Genomic DNA, 17522 nt, shown 5'->3' on the forward strand with positions numbered 1-17522 from the left:
CATGGAAACACAAATCTGATGAATTTCTACCCGTGTTCGGCTTCCTGTAAATTCCTATTTAAGGTAAATCATATATCCAATGTATTTCTGCCAAACGTTGACTTCAAAACTACCGGAACTAAAAATAGTTATATTTGGTTCTCTTTCTATCGCTCTCATATGTCGCTGGCCCACTGCCTGAGCCTCGACCTAAGCAAGTTGATGCTTTAGCCGCTCGTGTATAAAATGCGAAGATGGCTCAGTCGGCAGCGGGTAGCAGAAGTAACACCAAACATCCTACCAGTCGTCTGTTCGATTCCAGTCCAGCGTTATTCCACTTGGCCGTCGACGAGAAAGCGTCCCCTACCTGTGAAACAACTTTTTAAAATCATAATTTCCTTTTGCTGCCCGCTTCAATCATTTTAAAATAGACATACATACAGCCAAACACACAGACATTTGCTCAGCTGGTGATTCTGAGTCGAGATGTACACATGATTGTAGGTCTAGGAGGTCTAATTATAAAGTTCATTTTCCGAGTGATTTTATAGCCTTTCCTCAGTCAGGTGAGGAAGGCAAAAATTAAATCCATAAATTTTTTTAATAAATTGAACTTTTTCACACCGATTGGGAACCCCTAGGCAGACATGCATCCGCTCTAACTCCTTTTTTAGAAGAACTTGTTTGGCATTTCACATACATGATACCTAATGATGATACTAATGCAATCAATAATTGGAGCGTTTGGTTAGATATGTCCACGCATCCTTCCTCCCCTGTAGATTCTGGGAAATGTAATCCTTTCTTAGAATCGTCTCTGCCCATTCCATTGTTGTAGTGCAATTTCGGTAGTTCTCGGATGTACTGCAATTATTCATATTGACAAGGAATGTGTTTGGGGCGTAATCTAATCACAAGACATTTCAGTATGGTTTAATTGGACTGATTAGATTGAGAGAATTTTTATTCACCGGTAAAAGCAAAAGTACCCAGAGCTTTTTTTTGAAAAGGTTCTATAAACATTTTTTTTTGCTTTTTGGGTGATTTTGAATACCTTTGACTCACGGCAATTTCAAAAACCTCAAACATGAAAATTTTGTTCATAGGACCTTTAAAAAAAAACTCCAGATATTAACGCTGAAACTTTGAATTACATTTTGGAGCTGATAAAAAGCTAATTTCTAAGAAAGCCTCAATTTTTAATCTTTTTTCGCTAGAATTCCATAGTCAAAATTGGTACGCTTCTCACGCGTCCTTTGAGTAACCCGCTCGAGCATAAATAGTCGTACTGGCCAAAGCTCTTCCGCAGTTCCGATGTTGTAGTTGCGAAGTGAAGACGTGTGCTGATTAAGCTTTGTGGGGGTGGTGTGCTTTCTTATCCTTCGCGCTAGTGTACTTTGCGAAAAACGCGACTTCCTAAAGGTTAACCATGGTGAGTATTTTTTTTCTAGTGAGAGTCCAGTTTGAACAACAAATCGCTGAGAATGCATTTCGCAACGTCTTTTAACAATTTAAATTTCAATGTGTCCATTTATGAAAAAATGGGACAACTTGGAATTTCGAAGGAGTTTTATAAGACACGAGAAAGTATGAGAATTTTTAACCAGTTCTGGAAATTTTGGCGGCTTTAAAAATAAACATAAAAAAATATTTTCATTTCAAAATTAATTAATATCAACGCATTGGGTATAAAGTTACCTTTGACGAAGTAAGACAATCTTGGGACGTTGACAGAGTTGGTGTCAGAAAAATCAATCGCTCAGTTGTTCGCTCTACAGCATTGCCTTGTCGTTCTCGATTGCGAGCTTCCTACTCGAAACTAGGTGTCCGAAGGCTTGATTGTTGAGGCAATTGCAAACCTCTTTTTACACCTAAGCTTCCATTCACCCCGGGATTCGAACTGACGACCTTTGGATTATGAGTCCAACTGCCTTCCAGCGACTCCACCGAGACAGGACCCAGAGAGACGACCTGGACTGAGAACATTCGATCTTTTCAAATGTTAGGCGAGATTTTTCGGTCCTCAATTCATTTTTCTTTTAAAGGCCATTTAATCACCTTTCATTTGCGTCCAGACAGCAAAATACGGTTAAAATGTCGCGGAGTTATGTTTTATAAAGTGCTTTTTTTGCAAAAAATAACGAAGATGGCAATTTTTGGGACCACCCTAGCACGGAGTAGTTCACCCTAATGGTTAAACAAAAAAAAAACGGGAATAATTATTATGGCCTTATGGCTTATGGCTGGAAAAGTTTTGAGCCCAATCGGAGAACTTTTTTTTGGAACTTTTCAAATGGAATCGCTGAAAATTTAAAAAAATCGGGCTTCGTTATGCATACGGGATATGTCTAGAGAGTTTAGATCAAAACAATCGCAAATATTGTTTTTAGATAGTGAGAACTTACAATTTGGACGGAGTTAGGAATCATACGGGAATTTCCCCTATTTTTTTCCATCACATTTGAAAATATCATCAAGATTTGATGAGATAAATTCTGTGTGTAGGACAAAGTTGTACTTTAAAAATTTCGTTGAGAAAAATAATTAAAAAAAAAAAATGGCGTTCAGCATATGGGTAATTCTCTACCAAAAAATCGGGAAAAGTTGCCCCGACCCCTCTTCGATTTGCGTGTCCCAAAGGGTAACTTCTGTCCCTGATCACGAATCTGAGGTCCGTTTTTTGATATCTCGTGCCAGAGGGGCGGTACGACCCATTTCACTTTTAAACATGCGAAAAAAGAGGTGTTTTTCAATAATTTGCAGCCTGAAACGGTGATGCCCAAGTAACATTTTTAAACCAACTAGCCACCACCAAGTTTTATTAAAGGTTTATTGTAGCATCTTGATTGCCTAATAGTTTTATTTGGGCATTCACCGCAACCAACAAGCAAGAGCTAATTAATAGGTTCTAACAGGGTTTTATGCCTCGCACATAAAACCGGGTGGAAATAAAAGCCGACTGGCTTTCAATAAGGTTTTATGAAAGTTTTAATAGAGGCTTGAAAACCAGATGGCAATGCCATGCCAAACGGTTTTATCGCATGCTTTGTTAAAACTTAGGGTGTTGTAGCTGTCAAGTGCCAGTAGGCATGTAAAAAGCTCACTTAAAACCATAAGCTCCTTAAAGAGCATTTATCGCGGCCAGTGTTGCAAATGAGTGATAAAAAAGCTATCAATAGATTATCTCTGCACCAAAAATATCCGAGAGTATAGCGGCCGTCACTGTAGCTTGTGAGATCTCTTCTTGTGTCTCGTGATTCCCAGCGATGTCATTCTTTCTCTATCACTCCTCCCCTTTTCCTCGACTATGCGCTCACCGCTGAGTCTCTCAATCTCTCCGAAAACTGCAATGAGAGAACGCGAGATGGCGATTAGAGCCGACCACGCATGACGTCCTGTTAAACTGCGTTTGCGAAATTGGTTTTGTGGCGGCTTTTGTGGTTAAACGCTGTTACGGTAGCATGATCGTGGAAGCGGGAATGAGAGAGAAAAGGAAAATGTCAATCGCGAGTGGGTAAACACGAAAACGTGTTCGGCTATGTTCGGCGCTGAGAGGTTCAATGAAGAGAGAAGAGCAGTTGTATTTGAGGCATGAATATTCAGGCGAGATAATTGTAGTTGCTGAGAGCTGATACTTTGATATTTTAACAACCCTGATCGCGGCCAAAAAGCAGTGCATAAATATGGCACTAAACGCGTGCTCTGATTGAATATGATTGACCGCCATCTTGATTGAAAAAATAGAAAACTGAAAAATTTGATTTAAATTTGATGGAAACACACATTTATGCTGAATTTCTGGTATGATTTATATAGCGATAGATGTTTTAAAATATTTTGAACATTTTTTTCAAAGAATTGCAATTGAATATTTTTTAACATTAAACACTGTGATTACAAAATATTGATTTTTGATGAAGCGAGTTGTATTTTTTGACTCTATCTCCCCTACATTTATCAAAAAAAATTCAACCGCAGCTGAATTTGAGCCATCAATTGTGAGAAATAAGCTTTCAAATTATTTGGATTACCTCTAATATCTATTATTTATCATCGCCATTTTTGACAACCATCTCCATAATTTCATTTGGCAAGACGAAGACTTTTTTTGCCAAAATAAAACCTATTTGGCATTAGACGTTTGAAGACGTATGAAATGTCATTTTTCCATAACTCCTGACTAGGTTTTAACAAAGGTTTTATCAAGGCTTTGAGGATGTTGTTAGGATTCAGTTGTAAAGCCTTGAACTCCTATGTAGGTTTTATAAATAGGCCGTAACAACCTTTGCGGAGGTCCTTTTGGGTTTTAAGTGGGGTTTATCAAGGTTCTGGGGAGTTTGTTACGACTAAGGGGTTTTAATGTTGGTTTTGGCTGATAGGTTTTATAGCGGTTGTGACAGCTTTGATAAAGCCTAAAATGTTACTTGGGTGGGATAGAATTTCGTTGTCAAAGGGACTTTTAGACGCCCAATTTGATGGCGTACTCAGAATTAAAAAAACGTATTTATCATCGAAAAAACACTAAAAAAGTTTAAAAACTCTGCCATTTTCTGCAGGGTTATTTTTTAGAACGTAACAATGTTCTACAAAGTTGTAGAGCAGACAATTACAAACATTTTGATATATAAACATAATGGGTTTGCTTATAAACATCACGAGTTATCGCGTAGGGGTAAGCGTGGTTGCCTCTCACCCAGTCCGCCTGGGTTTGATTCCAGAAGGTCGCGGTGGCAAATTTTGAGACGAGATTTGTCTGATCACGCCTTCCGTCAGACAGGGAAGTAAATGTTGATCCCGGTCTAACCAAGAGGTTAGGTCGTTAGCTCAGTCCAGGTGTAGGAGTCGTCTCCCTGGGTCCTGCCTCGGTGTAGTCGCTGGTAGGCAGTTGGGCTCACAATCCAAAGGTCGTCAGTTCGAATCCCGAGGTGGATGGAAGCTTAGGTGTAAAAAGAGGTTTGCAATTGCCTCAACAATCAAGCCTTCGGACACCTAGTTTCGAGTAGGAATCTCGAAATCGAGAACGCCAAGGCAATGCTGTAGAGCGAATAATTTGATTTGATTTTGGACTAGGAGTTACCATGGAACATTTTTTATTAGTGTTTAAAAAATTACCACCACAAATATTAAACAAAAAATGTCTCTTTCCAACAGAAAACATGTAACTTCAACGACGACGACACCGGCAGAGATGATGAACCATTGAATGTGAACCACGACGAGGAACCAGGGCCACAGGATTTGTTGCAGAATAGAACAGGTGGACTCGTTTGGAGAAGCGGACAAGCGGACAAACAAAAGAAAAAGTATGGATTATCACTGAAAGAATCTGGCAAACTTTACAACGATGAGCGCTCCGAATACATCAAGTTGCACACCAAAAGCGATGATTACGATGGTTTGCACTACTCCGCAAAGTTACGTTTTGACAACATCCTGGTACGAGTGGTAGGTGATTCAAAACTACTTACAGTGTCGGATAAGTTTATAGCGCTTGTAACTATAGCGAGGATAACGGATTTGGACAATGCAACTGTTTTCAACCACGCGAAAGACCTCTTCCAGCAACATTTGCAAATTGTTCAACATATACGCAATGTTGATTTGGAGAATTTCGAAGCTGCACAAGAAAATTTAAAAACGTGGATGGAGAAACTTGGCAATAACTCGTTGGAAAACGTACAAAACGCAGAAGATTTGTATCAACTGTACAAGATTTTCAAACCCAGCCAAAACAAATTCACTCTGGTAAAAGCGATCAACGCCAACGAAAACATTTCTTCTGAAACAAAGCAAGTTGTGTTGAAATATGTGAAATTGTTCAATGATTTTCATAAAGGCGAAGGCTTCCTTAAGAATCTTATCTTGAAAAGTATCGATGAATCCAACGATTTGAAGGTATCTGCTGAATTGGGCAGTGCACTGCAACATACAGTTATGCAAGGGATTGAGACTCATCGAAGTAAATCATTGGAAGAGAGCCCATCAACGGTTAAGAAAAGCATAGCAAAACTGGAAGGCGGCCCAGTCCTTTTCATTACAAGAGAGGATTTGAAGTTTGTATCCCACATTAAAGGGGCTTTGAACGATACGATATTCAAGTCCTTTCAACCATTTCTAACAAGCCAATATATTTTTTAGCTGGAAAACATGAAAACAGACAAACTGCTGGAAAAGGTTCCACTCACAAACCATGTTTACATCTATCTGTGCAAAAGTGTTTCGGATGTTCTGCAAGTGATAAACGAAAAAACAATTGATGACCTTGAGATAGGCCATTCTTCAAACGAGTGGATAATCTGTAATACTTTACAATGGAAGACGCCACCATCCATGCTGGAAAACTGTCTGCTTCGAGAACTAGAAATGCTGCTGGAAATGGTCAACCACTTCGAGCTTGGCAAACCTTCCACTCGGGAGCAATTTCGCTATGAATTCAAAATATTTGCAAATATCAACAAGAGCAACCCGCAGCTGCCAACTGACGTTCACGTGTGGCTGTGCCTTCTCGATGATACTATAGATCATGTGTTGGCCAGAGATCGTCAAATCGACCGACTGTGTTCGAGCCTTTTGCCACTGTACACAAATTTTGCTGCTTCCGAAAGTTCGGCAAAGGATTCCATAGAGTCACTTCGCGTGATGACACACAATATAGTAAAATTCCTGGCACTAACGGGACCGTTTATAAAAGAATCCAAATCAAAACTTGAGCTGGACGAAAAAATTCTACAGAGGCAGATTGATTCAATTGGGCGAGCCACACTCGGAAGCGTTGTTTCATTTTCGGATTGTCGCGACATGGTGGAAGTATACGTTCAGTACTGGAATCGACGCGACAGATTTGCTGCTGACATCACTGACAAACTTTCGAACGAAATATTCAATCCACATTGTAACGAAATTCAAACAATTCTTCTTCAACTTATCAACGATGCGCTGGAGAAACAAATAGAACTTCCGGAGCTGATCAACTTCTTCAGAGCATACGATGAGCTTTTGGGCGACCTGCTCGATCTCAATTTTGATTGGTACGTTCGTGTGGATAATTCGTACGTGATACAGAAAGGTTTACTAGAGCTGGTGAAAAATAAACTGCAAGACAGCGATAACAAATGCTATCGAGTGGTAAATATTTCCAGATTCGTGGAAGCATTCCCGGATGAGCACAAATTACCGCGACATTATTTACTCGACATACTCAAGATACTTTTGAACTGCATCAACAACATGATGACAAAGATTCGCTGGAATGGCGGAGAAAAACTAACTGAACTGGAGAAAGTTAAAAGCACTGCACTGATGATTTCCTCCGTGAGAAGCTGCCTGTTGTACCTCAATGAACAGCCGGATTACGCAAATTTCGATCAATACCTCGGGGAAAACTCAAGACCCTTTATGGCAGTTTCTAAAGAGTGTACTTCGTTTGAGGATTTCAAGAAAAGAGTCCTCCTTATTAAGGAATCCTTTTGGTATATTCGCAACCTTAATGCCATCAACATTGACACTGCATTGAAGCTGTTCAAGAAAGACAACCATGGAATCTATATTGAAGAGCTGCTGCAGTCAGCTCATGTCAGGTACGAGAAGCAATTCGAGAAATACATGGGACAAAATAGCACAAACAACGTGGAAGAGAAAATTCTGGCAATCACTAAAGAAGTGAAACAAATCGTTACTGATCATTTGACTCCTAAATGGGACTCGGATTTCAAACAACAAATTCTTCCAGAGATTCTAGCAGCGATCGGATCAGTTTGGGCAATGTATACATCGAAGGACGTGGCCAGCACAGGCCAGTATCTGAAGCCACATTGTATTCAGGTTCTCGGTGTGCTGCGTCTGTTGAGTGTCGACAGCCCAAATCAAGGAGTTCAGAAACATCTAGCTCAGATATTGACCGGTCAGGGAAAATCCCTGGTTCTTGGAATGACAGCTGCGGCTCTGGCTCTGTGTGGACACTCTGTTGTAATTATGTGCTACAGTGAATATCTCGCGACTAGAGACCAACAGGATTTTGAAGAACTGTACAAGTTTTTCTCCGTCCAAGCGAAGATAGAATATAAAACATTTAGACAAGCCGCAAGAGAAGAAATTAATAGGGTATCCGGAAATGCCTCTCAGTACATTCACGGCTGTTTGGGATTAAGTGATGCAGAAAAACGTGCAACAAAACTACCACTTAATCCTGTTGTTTTGATCGACGAAGTGGACGTGTTTTTTGATGAGAACCTGTTTGGTGAATCGTTGAACATAGTTGCAGTTCCTTCGATACCTGGATTAGGTGCAGTTCAAATAGAAATTTGGAAGCAAATTCAGGGTGGAATTGATACTGATCGTATATACCAATCTATCGAAGCGTTCATAAACAATAACAATAACAGCGACGAAATCAAACAATTCCAAGCTTTTAGAAACAAAACTAAGTTTTATGCCCTGCTTGAAAATGATGAAAAGAAAACCAACAACTTTCAGTTGGTGAAGAGAGAACTTCAAAAAATGATCAACATGGCTATAAGAGCCAAAGAAATGCCAACAAGTGAAATCTCAAAGACCTATCGACTCAATGAAAATGGAAACATAATGACAAAAACATCATCCGGTGTATTCTGTGAAAGTAACTTGGAAGGGTACATGAATACATTTATGTATTTCCGATTAAAAGAATCCAACTTTGAGAAAAATAATGGTAACTACGGTTATTTGATTATTCCTATGGGAAGCATATCGTACGCCAAGTTGCCTGAATGTTACCCTTTGATTCTTGGGGTAACTGGAACATTGACAACACTGAGTGATTACGAAAAAAAGGTGGTAAAAGAGTACTATCAGATACATGAAAGTTCAGTGATGCCATCTTTCTTTGGAGCCTCAAACTTGCAGTTCAACAAAAGATACGATGTCAATTGTTTCAAATCTAGATCAGACTGGATGAACGCCATCTTTAGTCGAATCAACGCAATTTTGAATAGCATGCGTTCAGTGTTGGTCATCTTCGACGCGGAGGAAACAGTCGATGCATTCATGCACCATTTTGCGGACCAATTGGATCGGTTGAACATCCTAACAATAAACACAGATCTGGACAAAAAAGAAAAATATATCACAGAATCCGGCGTTGCCAAAACCATCACCCTGACAACGCGGGAAATGGGTCGTGGCGTGGATTACAAGACAAGCGTTGCGGTTGAGAAAACGGAGGAGTTCACGTCATTCAGACCTTCTTTTCGCTGGACATCAAGGAGGAAACCCAGATAAAAGGACGTACCGCCAGGAAGGACAACCGCGGCAGCTACGAGATGATCCTCTGCTACGAGCATCTGTCAAAGTTGGATCTCCCGATAGGCAGTTCAAAGTCAGACGTTACGTATAAGAAACTGTGCGGTGCAAGAGATTCGCTAAATAAGGAACTCTACAGTAGAAGAGATGCGCACGTCCAAGCAGCTAATGCAAAGCAAAGAGCAATGATTGATTTTTATAAAGGAGTAAAATTTAAGGGATTCTTCTAAAAAACTTAAATTACGTTAAGGATAAAAGCTTACCACAACCACTTTTCCATTTTTTTGGCTCTTCTAAGGTACAAATCTACAGTATTCCGTTTCAAATTTCCCGTAAATAATCCTTGAAATAACTTGCTTCAAGGGGATTCAATGTCAATGTCCCAAGGCTAAACATAGAGTAAATGAAAAGGTGTATTGCCCATTTTTATTGTTAAAACCACAAGAAAGAAGTCAGATTTTAAATAAACGTTCGATAGAAAAAAAACGTTACTTAATCCATCTTTAGGTGGTTGGTGTCTTCCCCTAATTAATAGAGTAATTCCAACCCCCCTAAAGTGTCCACATGGTTTAAGGATCGCCCCTAACGTAATCGCAGCACCTAAGAGGTCCTAATAAAAAAAAAAAATCAAAGGGCTTTTGTTAATTTGATTTGGTTAACCGGCGGTGGATTTCCTTGAAATAATTCGAACTGTCAAAAATCCACCAAAGCATCTACCGGTGGATACTTTTCTACCACAGATTTTTGTGCGATCAATGTGGTAGATGCTTTGGTGGATTTTTGACAGTTCGATTTATTTCAAGAAAATCCACCGCGGGTAACCAAATCAAATTAACAAAAGCCCTCAAAACTCAAAATCAAATTATTCGCTCTACAGCATTGCCTTGGCGTTCTCGATTACGAGATTCCTACTCGAAACTAGGTGTCCTTAGGCTTGATTGTTGAGGCAATTGCAAACCTCTTTTTACACCTTAGCTTCCATCCACCCCGGGATTCGAACTGACGACCTTTGGAATGTGAGTCCAACTGCCTACCAGCGACTCCACCGAGGCAGGACCCAGGGAGACGACTCCTACACCTGGACTGAGCTAACGACCTAACCTTTTTAGGTTAGTCCGGGCCAACATTTACTTCCCGTCCGACGGATCTCGTCTCAAAATTTGCCACCGGGACCTTCTGGGATCGAACCCAGGCCGACTGGGTGAGAGGCAATCACACTTACCCCTACACCACGGTCCCGGCTAATAAAAATAAGTGATGAGTAAAAAGAACAGACTTCCTACAGACTTTTTGTCAAGACTATGCAGACACCGCCTTTGAGGAAAATTGCCTCCCTCTACACGGCTTTGTGTGGCGATCAGACCCGACCATTTGAGGTTATAGCCTTTCCTCAGTGAGAAAGGCAAAAACCTGTGGGGAAATATATTGAGGTTATGTAAACATTTTTTAAACTGCTTGTAAGTTTAGATAGGTAAGTCAGATCTTCAAAATTTTTAATCTACAAGAAAGGTAATTTTAAAATCTTTCTAAAAATATATGATATGGCAGATTTTCATGAAAAAAACACCCTTTTTTGCAAATGGTGAAATTTATATGCAGCACTTTTTTAAGTATAATTTTGATGTGCTTTACTAAATCTCATAAATTTCAATAGGGACCCCAAGACGAATCGAATGAGGCCAAAACGGTCAAAATCGGCTCAGTCAGTGACGAGATATTCCAGTGAAATTGATTCGATACACATGTCTACATACAGCCAAACACACAGCCATTTGCTCAGCTGGTGATTCTGAGTCGACATGTTCAAAGAAATGCAACTGAGAAAAACACGTTTGAAATTTTTAGACCGAATTCAGTGTTTCTACGCATAATTGTCCCGGGGGTCCCTATCACCCTATATGTCCCTTATCGCCCCAGTTAGCAGTTTATTACTCTTATTTGTAATCCACTTGCTATACATTAGGTAAACAAGACACTTTGCTTCGTAAAACTAATGATTCCGTGATAGAAAATAATTGGTGGGACAATTATGCGTGGAAGCGTAACGATGGGAAAAACAGACTTGTTGTTGTTTTTACAGTTTTTCTAACAAAGTACTAAATTTGATGAGTTTACCTAATACCATAATAAGTACACGTCGAACTAAACTTGAAAATGAGCAATTCTCGCTGAAACCGTCCCACTAGATGCACATGTTCTCAAATCGTTACGGCAATGTTCTCATTCGATTCAGCGCACCAAAAAACCATTAAAACAACCTTCGAACCAATGAAAATGTCAGCCGTTAGCCACCTGTAAATAAAAACTTGTATTGAACCATGGATTTTTTTTCGAAAAAATGCCCTAATTTGGAGAAATGATATCTCCCAAAATACATTACCAAACATCAAAAAGTTATATATCGTTGGAAAGGTAATCGCGAGGGCTTTTTATCGCACTTGGAAAAACTTTTCAAAAAATATTTTTTCAAGGATAATTTCAAGGGTTTTTTGAGAAACTTACTCTTAATTTTGAATTTTGACCGTGTTCGCAACCACTTATCATTACGCAACCATTTGCATTCGAAAGATTGGAAGATTTTGCATAAAATCAACTTGAGAAAAGTAGTGTAATGAAATAGTTTTCGTATAGTTATTAACGGATGAAAGAAATTGGTAAAATTTCAGTTAAAAATAACCAAAGCTCAGACTTCAGAAATGAGCCTAATGTACAGCCAAAACAAAGCAGGATTGTATTTGAGCCGAATGTACAGTTATATGAGGCAGATCTGGACATATAGGATGAATAGGGACGGTTTTTTCAACTATACTTTCACTCATAAGATCATATTTTTAAATTGTTTTTGTAAAAACATACATAAACAAACAAGTTTCTAAATTAAAAGCTTTTAAGTACTCTGAAAACTAATGTCCTTACTTAGACTCGATTCGCCACATTTCACTGAAGTAATATTTTATGTACAGAATTTGTTTTGGGAAGATCTGCTTTATTTGTATAACCTCAATCGTGCACAAAAAAGTGCAATGTTGAAATCAATATTTTTTGATCAAGTTAAAATTTTATGGGGCTGTTGATACCATAAAAACAGTCAATTTACGATAAATTAACCTTAATTTGAGATTAAAAACTACCCCCAATTGAAAACTGAATGAAAAAATAACTAAAATTAAAACAAAAAAAATTAAAAATCCCTTTACCCCACACACGGGGCAAAGCTACGCACTTATTTTTTAGGGTAATTGCCTGGTTCTCGACATAAAAGCAATTTGAGGTGAATTCTAGTACTACGAAAGCAAGTGATAAGGGTACCATTTGGTATATACAACGGATCAAAAATATGTTATGGTCATCGGTGACAGAATGATTGTCACTAGGTGCGTACCTTTGCCCCGCTCTTCTCTATTCTATGTAAAAAAAATTGGGATTCATTTAACTTTAATTTTAATTACTCTCAATATAAAAACCAAATTTAAAATTTTCATTTGTGCAACATAAATACATTGAAAAAAGTTTTAATTGAAAAACAGAAAAAAACGGCGTGCGGTTTCAGAGATATCGCAGTTTGTCAATGAAGGTATATAACATTGTTTGCAGAAAAGTGAAACTTTGGGGTGGTGTCAAATAAAAGGACCTAGTCCGATTTGGACGAAAATCGAGTTTTTTGCTTGTTTTAATGGTATCAACAGCTCCATAAAATTTTAACTTCGCAATTCGCAATTTTCAGTGTAAGAACGGGCCTTGACCGATCTTATGCACCAGGTTCCCGACGAACACGCACTGCCCTTACACCTACATCTCACCCTTGCTCTGAGTCAGTACGAGCAGCACGCTAGAACACGCTTTGAGTGTTCGTGCCAGGCATGCACACCTTCTTTTCCGGTTACCCGGGCAGACGGTAATAACAAAATTCATAATATTTCAATAACAAATCCTGTTAAATTAACAAACAGTGTTATTATTTTAACCTGAAGTTCAACTTCAAGAAGAAAAATTAATAACAGTTTCTGATAAAATAACAATATTTGGTATTGAAGTGATATTATATTGAAAATGTTTAATAACACGCCAATAAGAGGAAATGTTATACATTTCAAAAACTCTCCTAATAACAAAATTTGTTATTCGTTCGGTATACTGACTTAGAAATAAAATTACCACAAATCGCACAAATGGAAAAGTTTCTAAGTGTCCATAACACAATCTGTTATTATTTTTTCTTTTGTTAAATATGTTTAGATCTTTGGGATAATTTTGTCTAATTTCGTCGGGGTCAATATTTTGGCCATGAAATGGGGTCCTTAAGCTAAAATTATTCTAAAAAGTTGAAATATTGGAAGTTGATTTTTTAAATTATTTGATATACCCCCTAAGGGACTTTGCTAAAATTGGCTAGAACTATGGGATAATTTTGACCAATTTCGTCGGGGTCATTATTTTGGCCATGAAATGGGGTCCTTAAGCTAAAATTATTCTAAAAAGTTGAAATTTTGAAAGTTGATTTTTTTAATTATTTGATATACCCCCTAAAGGACTTAGTTTAAAATGGTTAGAACTATGGGATAATTTTTACCAATTTCGTCAGGGTCATTATTTTGGCCATGAAATGGGGTCCTTAAGCTAAAATTATTCTAAAAAGTTGAAATTTTGAAAGTTGATTTTTTTAATTATTTGATATACCCCCTAAGGGACTTTGTTAAAATTGGCTAGAACTATGGGATAATTTTTACCAATTTCATCGGGATCATTATTTTGGTCATGAAATGGGGTCCTTAAGCTAAAATTATTCTAAAAGTTGAAATTTTGAAAGTTGATTTTTTAATTATTTGATATACCCCCTAAAGGACTTAGTTTAAAATGGTTAGAACTATGGGATAATTTTTACCAATTTCGTCAGGGTCATTATTTTGGCCATGAAATGGGGTCCTTAAGCTAAAATTATTCTAAAAAGTTGAAATTTTGAAAGTTGATTTTTTTAATTATTTGATATACCCCCTAAAGGACTTAATTTAAAATGGTTAGAACTATGGGATAATTTTGACCAATTTCGTCAGGGTCATTATTTTGGCCATGAAATGGGGTCCTTAAGCTAAAATTATTATAAAAAGTTGAAATTTTGAAAGTTGATTTTTTTAATTATTTGATATACCCCCTAAGGGATTTTACTAAAATTGGCTAGAACTATGGGATAATTTTGACCAATTTCGTCGGGGTCATTATTTTGGCCATGAAATGGGGTCCTTAAGCTAAAATTATTATAAAAGTTGAAATTTTGAAAGTTGATTTTTTAATTATTTGATATATCCCTAAAGGACTTAGTTTAAAATGGTTAGAACTATGGGATAATTTTGACCAATTTCGTCGGGGTCATTATTTTGGCCATGAAATGGGGTCCTTAAGCTAAAATTATTCTAAAAAGTTGAAATTTTGAAAGTTGATTTTTTTAATTATTTGATATACCCCCTAAGGGATTTTACTAAAATTGGCTAGAACTATGAAATAATTTTGACCAATTTCATCGGGGTCATTATTTCACCATGAAATGGGGTTTCAAGCTAAAATTAATCCGATAAATTAACTTTTGAGAGTTCTTTTTTTTTTTTTGTTATATTCGCTAACGGAATTGATTTATTTATTGAGAATTTTTGAAGTGTGAATAACAAAAACTGTTATTATTTTCACAGAGCCAGGAAGTCGGAGCTGACGTTGAAGTTCGAGCTGGAGTGTGACCTCGGAGACTGCATCGGATTCATCTAATTTTCAGCAACTTTTACTTGGAGTCGGAATCTGTGAAGTCGGGTATTTTTGGAGAGCTAAAGTCGTCGTTGACGTCATATCCTGCATCCAGTGTCGGAGTTGTCTTCAAAGTATGGATTCAAAGTCGCTTGGAGGTACCCGACTCTACAGCCCTGACTAGTACAGAGGAGTTATGGCAACTGCAGGTTTATTTGCAAATTATAAATAAACCAAAACAATAACTTTTTTTGTTATGGAGACATACCAGTGCAATAACATTTTTTGTTATTATGCTGCTCCACCTCTCCGCACAAAATAACAAATCTTGTTATTCCTTCATGATTCCTTCTGTGTTATTGGTTTGTTATTGCAATAACAACATAATAACAGTTTAAGTTATTCTTCGAACAAATCTTTGTTATTGATTTTTGTTATTTTAACAACTAATCCGATCATCCCAATAACATATTTCGATCTTCTCACAATATCAAAAACTGACCTACCCAAGTTATTTCCGTCTGCTCGGGTACGCATTTTAACTCGGCCGGGGGTGGTACATTACGTAGGGTTTGATGTAAGTATAAGCGCCTAACCATTTAAAGTGTGCCTATCAACTTTCATTAAAGCAAAAACTTTTTATTTTTAGCTTGAATTCAAAAACTTATTGTTATTTACTGTGTTTTGTTTTCTTCTGAAATCTTTTCTAGTGTTGAGTCGTGTTTATCTGTTGCTAATTCTTTTGTCGCGGTGTTTTGTTACAATTTTGGTCCTAAGCATGTTATAAAAGTTTTCCAAAGTACAATAGTAATATTTGTGTTAATTATTTAACCATTCCATAAATTGAGTAAGATCTCAAACCTCACTTGTTTGAAAAAAGGGTGAAGATTGAAAACAATAGACAGTTAAAGAGAATATAATTTATAAAATCAAGATACAATAGTAAGAGAATGATGATTGTATTTTAAAGAATAAAAAAAATGAGAAGCTGGATGTAGTAGCTGTAAAATTAGACAATAGGTAATAAATGGAGATACAAAACAAGCTTAGATTATAGTAATGATAATTTATAGGACAGATAAAGAATTATTCAAATAAATAAATTCGCAATAAAATCAAAAAAGATTAGGCGAATGATAAATAGACTTGTACTAGTAATATCATTAAGGAAAAGTATATTTTTAAGGAAAAAAAAACAAAACAAAGTTTGTTACAGCAGTATCAATTGATAGAAAAGAGTGGAAAAGCTTTGAGAGATAAGAGAATCAAAAGTTAGTAAAATTAAAATCAAATGTTGGATATTAAATAGAAGAATCAGTGAAGAATTGGGAATCAGAAGAGCAAAATAAAAATAGGAGATAGGTGGTAGCTGAGAATGAAGAGAAGAGAAACCCCGTTGTGCGATGTTTCAGGTACATCCACAGCAGTTGACTCAACATACTGCGAATCAAAACAATACCGTCTACAATCACAAATTACTTCCCTTTCCCACATTGTCGCGCCCTTTTTTAGCCGTCTCGACTCTGACCCGCGGTGGTCAAAGGTTTACGATCCGTTTCCACAGGCCACCAGCTAGGTCATCATGAAAACCAAGCCAACGTGGAGGTAAGCAAATAGGACACTCGCAAGGAACCAGAGCTATACTGTTCTGATCAAGATAATTCGGATGATCTAACAGAACTACGGATGTAGTTAGTTACGCTCCTTCCAGGATGTTCCTTACGTGGACGTCAACCGAAGAGCACACAACAAGGTCAGTGCCATTGCATGCTCTTAGGTATCAATCCTTGGCCTGCCAACAGCTCCATAAAATTTTAACTTGATCAAAAAATATTGATTTAAAAATTGCACTTTTTTGTGCATGATTGCAATATAAAGCAGATCTTCCCAAAACAAATTCTGTACATAAAATATTACTTCAGTGAAATGTGGCGAATCGAGTCTAAGTAAGGACATTAGTTTTCAGAGTACTTAAAAGCTTTTAATTTAGAAACTTGTTTGTTTATGTATGTTTTTACAAAAACAATTTAAAAATATGATCTTATGAGTTAAAGTATAGTTGAAAAAACTGTCCCTATTTATCCTATATGTCCAGATCTGCCTCATATGACTGTACATTCGGCTCAAATACAATCCTGCTTTGTTTTGACTGTAAATTAGGCTCATTTCTGAAGTCTGAGCTTTGGTTATTTTTAACTGAAATTTTACCAATTTCTTTCATCCGTTAATAACTATACGAAAACTATTTCATTACACTACTTTTCTCAAGTTGATTTTATGCAAAATCTTCCAATCTTTCGAATGCAAATGGTTGCGTAATGATAAGTGGTTGCGAACACGGTCAAAATTCAAAATTAAGAGTAAGTTTCTCAAAAACCCTTGAAATTATCCTTGAAAAAATATTTTTTGAAAAGTTTTTCCAAGTGCGATAAAAAGCCCTCGCGATTACCTTTCCAACGATATATAACTTTTTGATGTTTGGTAATGTATTTTGGGAGATATCATTTCTCCAAATTAGGGCATTTTTTCGAAAAAAA

The 17522-nt window shown here is 37.2% G+C and overlaps 1 protein-coding gene across 2 annotated transcripts in view; it reads right to left on the bottom strand.

Annotated features, from left to right (window-relative positions):
• The window catches only part of LOC6044891 (tyrosine-protein phosphatase non-receptor type 61F), a 62609-nt gene that overhangs the window by 18859 nt on the left and 26228 nt on the right, over positions 1-17522 (bottom strand). The window lies entirely within an intron of this gene.

The sequence above is a fragment of the Culex quinquefasciatus genome, chromosome 3 (assembly GCF_015732765.1).
Source record: "Culex quinquefasciatus strain JHB chromosome 3, VPISU_Cqui_1.0_pri_paternal, whole genome shotgun sequence".
Taxonomy (NCBI): domain Eukaryota; kingdom Metazoa; phylum Arthropoda; class Insecta; order Diptera; family Culicidae; genus Culex; species Culex quinquefasciatus.